Genomic DNA, 6,953 nt, shown 5'->3' with positions numbered 1-6,953 from the left:
AAGGAAGGAAGGAAGGAAGGAAGAAAGGAAGGAAGGAAGGAAGGAAGGAAGGGAGAGAGGGAGGGAGGGAGGAAGGGAGGGAAGGAAGGAAGGAAGGAAGGAAGGAAGGAAGGAAGGAAGGAAGGAAGGAAGGAAAGAAGGAAGGAAGGAAGGAAGGAAGCATTTATTGAATACCTACGATGTACTGGAAATTATGCTAAGCAGGTTATGAATAGAGGTTAAGTGACTTGTTCGAGGTCACACAACTAGTAAGTATTTGAGGTAGGATTTGAACTCGGGTATATCCTGAATCTAGGCCCAGCACTCTATCCACTACATCACCTATCTTATGTTAGAACCCTGATAAATGTAATTGCATATTTAAAAAGGAGACTCTAGAAGTATAGGTGGGAATGTTCATAAACTAGGGTAAGTTTGGAACATAAAGCAATTAGTTTCAGGTAGGTTCTTCAGTCAGACAATAAGCATTTATTAAACTCCCACTATATGGCAGGCACTGTTCTATCTTGTTGCTGTTATACCCTGAAGCCAAATTAGTACTTTACGAGTGCTTACCTGAAACATGGGTATCATAAGATATCCCTTCTAGCCTATTTTACTAACACAATGGTTGCCTGACCCCAAGGGGATCCTCCTCTCCCCCGTTTCCAGCTTACATTTTTGCTTTATCTTCTCCTGTTAGAATGTGAATCCTCAGGAGTAGGCCTGTCTTGTTTTCTTGTTTTTATATCTCCAACTCTTGTACAGTGCCTGGCATATGGTAAGCCCTTAATAAATGCTTTTTATCTCTCTATCCAAGGAATCATTTCTTTTCTACAACCAATATAGTTTCTTGTACATGGAGAGGATTTTTGGTTTCCCTTAAGTGTCTGGGATCTAGATTAGTACCTGGAAGTTTCTTCAGACTTATGGTCTCTGGAATAAGGGTCCAGGAAGGATAATAGAAGCTGCATAATATTGTCTTCCAAGTGCATCTCAAGCACAGTGGCTGATACTGTGTTTTATATCTCCTGCTTTGCCTCTTACGTCTCCATGGAACAAGATGTCAGGATATGTCCGTCACTTCCATTCTCATCACCATGCTATTTAACTTTGATTGGAGCCTTGATGGACAGCACCTCTCTCAGCGTTCTTTCTCTTCTGAGGAGAGGACTGGAGGGGGAGCAGCAAACTCCTTCCAATGCTTTCTTTTAGGAATGACAGAAACTGAACACTCAAATCACCACTTTACATCTGCTGCTCTGCCTGGTTTCAGCTCCACCCAACAAGATGCTCCCCCATCCCACATCAGGTGCCCTCTTTCTGTTATGGGCTCCAAAAGGAAGAATGTTTCAGAGCTTTCCTGCCTCCTTTTGTGACTATAAGCTCCTCTAGGGAAGAGACTATCTTTATTTTTATCAATTGCATCCCTAATGCTTAGCATAGTGCCTGGAACATAGTAGGCACTTTATTTGATTGGATCAATTCCAGGGCTAGAAGTGGCAGTAGGAAAGGATGATGGGAAATAGCATCTAGACTTGTCAGAATTGCTAACTTGGGAAAGACAATGCTTGCAAGGAGGGCCATCCTGGGGTGGGGGAGAGAAGATCAATATATTTAATTTAACTCAGCAATCATGCATTAAACACCTACTGTGTACAAGATACTGTGCTAGGTGCCAGAGACACAGAGACAACTCTAAGGTAACCCAATATAAGAAGAGAACTTACATTCTCCTGCTAAGCTAACATTCTTCACCAGACTATGAATTATTTTGATTTTGACACAACTTAATATCAATGGCAAAGGCTTGATTAGATGAGTGAGGAGTGAAGTATGTTCCTGATTCATAAAAGATTCTTGGAGAGAGGCCAGAGGTCAGAGGGAAGATGCTGAAGGAGGCACTCTGGAATGGGGCCATAGTTGGAGCTGTAATGCAATCTGCAGAGACAGGATCTCTGAAACATTCTTCCTTTTGGAGCCCAAACAGAAAAATGCTATTTGCTGGGAACAGAAAGGAAATGAAGGCAGATCAATGAGAAATACTACACACACACACACACACACACACACACACACACACACACACACACACACACACACATATACATATACATATCTTAGGAGGAGAAACATGCTGAGTAACTACTTTAGAGAGGACTCCCATTGAGAATCCTACTGAGGACAAAGACTATGCATGACTAAGTTATATAGACCTCCAGGAAGGGAGTATCTATAGCTAAACATTATTATTTTTCATTATCCCTAATTAGAACTCTTTTTGTTTTCATTGGTCTATAAATATACCTATTTATCATTTAAATCAATGAATGAATGAATGAATGAATGAATTGATAGCTAGGTGACATAGTGGATAAAATGCCAGGCCTGGAGTCAGGAAGACTCATCTTCCTGAGTTCAAATATGGTCTCAGACACTTACTAGCTGTGTGACCCTGGGAGTCACTTAACTCTGTTTTCCTCAGTTTCCTCATCTGTAAAATGAACTGAAGAAGAAAATGGCAAACTACTCCAGTATCATTGCCAAATGGTGTCACAAAGTGTCAGACATGATTAATACAATGGAACAACAACAAACTAAGTGATTAAAGAGTATCTATTAAGCACTTAATATGTGCAAAGAATATACATGGGGAATTGGTGATGATATCCTTGGTAGGATGAATGATTCCCCAGATTATGGGCAATGAGCCAGAAAATTGAGAAATCCCTCCATAGCTGGGCCCAAATGTCATAGTGAGTTTCTGGTATGGATCTTAGTAGCACAGCTGGCAGACAGACACAGTTAATTAATATTTATTAAGCACCTACTAGGTGCCAGGTACTGTGCTAAACAAAAACAATGGCAAAAAATAGCCCCTGATCTCAAGGACCTCACAGTCGAATGGGGACAGTAAATCAACATGCAAATTATGTTCCAACAAAATATGTACAAGATAAATTGAGATAAATCTCAGAGGGAAGACACTAGTATTAAGGAAGATCGGGAGAAACTTCTTACAGAAAGTGAGAGTTTGGCTGAGACTTGAAAAAAGGTGGGGAAGGCAGGAGGAGGAGATTGGTGGAAGAAAACTCCAGGTATGGGAGGCAGTCACTGAAAGCACTCAGTCAGGAGATGGGGTCCTGGGTCAGGAACAGCAAGGAAACCCTTGTCCAGGATTATAGAGTATGTGGAGGGGAGTAAGATCTAAGAAGAATGAAAAGGTAGGAAGGGGTCAGATTGTGAAGAGCTTTAAAAACTAAACTGACAATTTTTTAATTAATCCTGGAGGTAATAGAGAGATATTGGAGTTGATTGGATGGGAAATGACATGGTAAGAGTTGTCCTGTTGACCTCAGTTTGACAGTTGAGTGCAGGATGGTTCCCACTAGGGAGAAGCTTGAAGGGAGGCAGATAAATCATGAGGTAACTGCAGTGGTCCAGATGTGAGGTGATGAGGGCCTTCATCAGGCAATGTCAGAAGAAAGAAAGGGGCATATATGAGAGATTTTGTGAAGGCTGAAATGACAGGACTTGTCGACTGACTGGATGTGGGTCATGAAAGAGTGAGATGTTGTAATAGTAATGTAATTTGAAGATCCCCTTGTATTGGCAAGAATTTAGCACCTTGTTTCAAGTGTGATTGTATCAAGTATTATGATCTAGAACTTCTGAATCCCATAGTGGGAGGAACTTCCTATTGTAACAGGATTAGGCAAAACAGGGAGGGGCTAATACTTTATATAAGGAAAAGCCCAAGCTGAGAGAGGCCAGAATTTCTCTCAGCAAGCTATAAAGCCATACACAGAAAATCAAGGTACAGTATTCAGAATGTTACAACTTATCACAGAAAATCAAAATATATCATTCATAGCAACTTATCACTAAAATGACCACATAGTTTTCACCAAAGTAGTCACAATAATTTTCAACAAAGTACAATCATTTAGTAACTCAACCATTCAATCATACTTAAGGAGGATTGCTTCCTTACTCAATCATTCAATCATCATTAAAGAGGCTCACCTCCTTAAGGGACACAAAGTACAAAAGTCAAAGTGTTCCATCCCTGGGTAGTAGATTCATTTAGTCAATCACAGCTCATTAATTCAATCACAAAGTACAATCACAAATAAATTACAATCCCATCAGTTACTACTCAACAGAAAATAACACAATTCAGCAGACAGGGCTTCCAGCTGTATGACCATTACATCCATACCTAGTTAGTTACCAGAGAGGGAAGCACCAACATCTAGATTTTCAAAGCCAGGGTGGGCTCAACGGCTGCCCAAAGTCTCATCTGGCCAAATCACACAACTCATCCCCAAGTGAATCCCAAAGGAAAACCTCACATCAGGGTCAGTCACTACTCAGTATTCATGGAGAGGTCTTTTCATCTTAACTTGGGGCAGGCTTTCAGCTTTCCTGGTTTCCTTTCAATGGTCCCATCTCCTACCTGAATTCACCCAACTATCTCCTAGGTTCAAAGGCAGTCAGTTCCCAGCTCTTTGTCCAGCTATCCATGTAGTTCCTGTTCCACACTGAAGCTCACAGTGTCCAATCCACCTTAAATTCTTCACAGTCTCTATTCCTGGGAAGTCAATGCCTAACAAAGGCACAAACAGACAAAGTACTGACACCACAGTCATGCCTTCTCTGGCAGCTCTGGCTGGCCCTCAGAAGTCCCCTGAAGCTTGGCTGGCTCTCAGAAAAAGCTCCTCCACCACAAGTTCCCAGGAACTTCTGACTCTCTCAGCTGGGTTTTTTTCTTATATATAGTATTGCTCCTCCCTGTTCAGCCCCTTCCTGTTATGTCAGCAACAGGGTTCATACCTTCTGTTTCTTTAACAGAGACTTAATTTGAAAGTACCTGTCAGCTTAGCAATACAAAGGGATCTTCAAATTTCATTACTATTACAGGAGCATCTGGAGGCCGGGCTGTTACTGTTGGACGAGGAATGAACTGAGAATTGAGAAGAACTGAGAAGAGAAATGAGAACTGAGAACTGAGACAGAGCTTCTTGGAGTAAGCCTCATGGAGGTTGAGGAGGAGAGGCCCAGGCTGGAGAAAGTGATTTTGATTTTGAGAACAGAGCTGGAGAAAGTGATTTTGATTTTGAGTACAGAACTTGTGGTGGTGAAGCTTCTTCTGAGAGCCAGCCAGAACTTCTGCTGAGATCTTTCTTCTGGGAACTTCTGCTGAGAGCTTCCAAGAACCAGCCAGAACTTCTGCTGAAGAGCTACCATTAGTGAGAGAGGAGGATCCCTACTTGAGGGAACTTGTTCTGTTGTGAAGGCTTGGGAATGTGGGTGTTCACTGCACTAACCATGTGTACCAACTTTGTGGTTACTCTAATGACTTTGATTTCTGGTTCTGGGACTAAGCTTCCTGGTATTTGAATAAGGACTTGAGGTGGATTAGACACTGTGAGCTTCAACATGGAATAGGAACTGCACAGAGAGCTGGACAAGGAACTGGGAGCTGTCTGCCTTTGAACTCAGGAGCCAGTTGGTTAGATTCAGGCAGGATCTGGGACCATGGAAGAGGAACCATGAAAGCTGAGAGCCTGCCTCAAGTCAAGATGAAAAGACCTCTCCTTGAGTATTTAATGCTGACTGATGAAATTGTAACTTACTTGTGACCTTGGGGTGGATGGCCTTTGTACTTTCCACTGTCCCTTAAGAGGGTACTGAGTAGTGACTAATGATATTGTAACTTAATTGTACCCAATAGGTGGAAGACTTTGACTTTTGTACTTCGTGATTGAATTAAGGACTTTGTGATTGACTAAATGAATGTACTTTACTTAAAACTATGTGACCACTTTGGTGAAAACTATGTGGCTATTTTAGTGATAAGTTGCAACATTGTGAATGCTGTGCCTTGATTTCGTCTGAATGTTTTGTCTTAGTTTATTACTGAATAAATAATTTACTATACTGTGTAATCAGAACCTTGAAAGCTGTTCACAGTAGAAGTCCTCTGGAAAGCCACTTGTGCTTGGCTTTACAGGTGTTGACAATGACCACTAGATTGTAGGCCTGAATGACTGGGAGGATGGAGGGAAGGAGAATTTATTAAGCACCTACCATGTGCTGTACAAATATTATCTTATAACAATAGTAATAGAGAACACTGGGAAAGGGCAGGATTTGGGAGGAAAAATAATGAGTTCAGTTTTGGACCAGTTAATTTTAAGAGGTTGATAGAAGATGCCCAGTGGGCAGTTGGGAATTCAAGCCTGGAGGCTTGGCAGAGGTTAAGCCTGGACAAGTAGATTTTAGAGTCATCTGTACAAGATGGTAATTGAAACCATTGAAACTGATGAGATCACTAAGTAAAACTATATAGAGGGAAATGGGAAGAGGGCCATGGACCAAGGACTGGTCTTAGGAGTAGTCCCTCACATGTGGTGGGAAGTCCTTTTGGTCATAAATATCATCCTCATTAAGCTATCAGAGTTCTTAAATTTCCATCTTTAGGGATCAGTAGATTGGTCCCTGCCCAAGCTCCACTTAATGGACTCTCCTGGCTTAGAGTGAATGTCAGTGGTAACTAGTTTCTCTTTGGAGCAGCAACCATGAGGGTCTTTCCTTCCCAGCTCCATTTTTTTTTTCATTTTTCTAATTAAAGGGGCCATCCCTTAACTCACTTCTTAAAGAGGCCTGTTCACTGAAAGGGCATTACCTCACTCTCAGTGAATAGCTGTAAAGACCTTAGCCTAAAAGGGCCAGGGTCTCCCATTGCATCCTGATTCATCTCCAGTCATCCCGATCTATATCTGGCCACTGGACCCAGATGGCTCTGAAGGAGAAAGTGAGGCTGGTGACCTTGTCCAGCCCTCTCTCACTCAAATCAAAGTTAACTACAAGTTATGTCATCATTTCCCTGATGTCATGGTCCTCTTGGACAAATACAACCTATCTTAAAATACAGACACATGAGGACCCAAAGGAATATGACCCAAGGC

The sequence above is a fragment of the Petaurus breviceps genome, unplaced genomic scaffold, assembly GCF_028583685.1.
Source record: "Petaurus breviceps papuanus isolate PSGF00001 unplaced genomic scaffold, PetGlider_PUasm1.0 90792, whole genome shotgun sequence".
NCBI lineage: Eukaryota > Metazoa > Chordata > Mammalia > Diprotodontia > Petauridae > Petaurus > Petaurus breviceps.
This window is presented reverse-complemented; position numbering follows the sequence as displayed.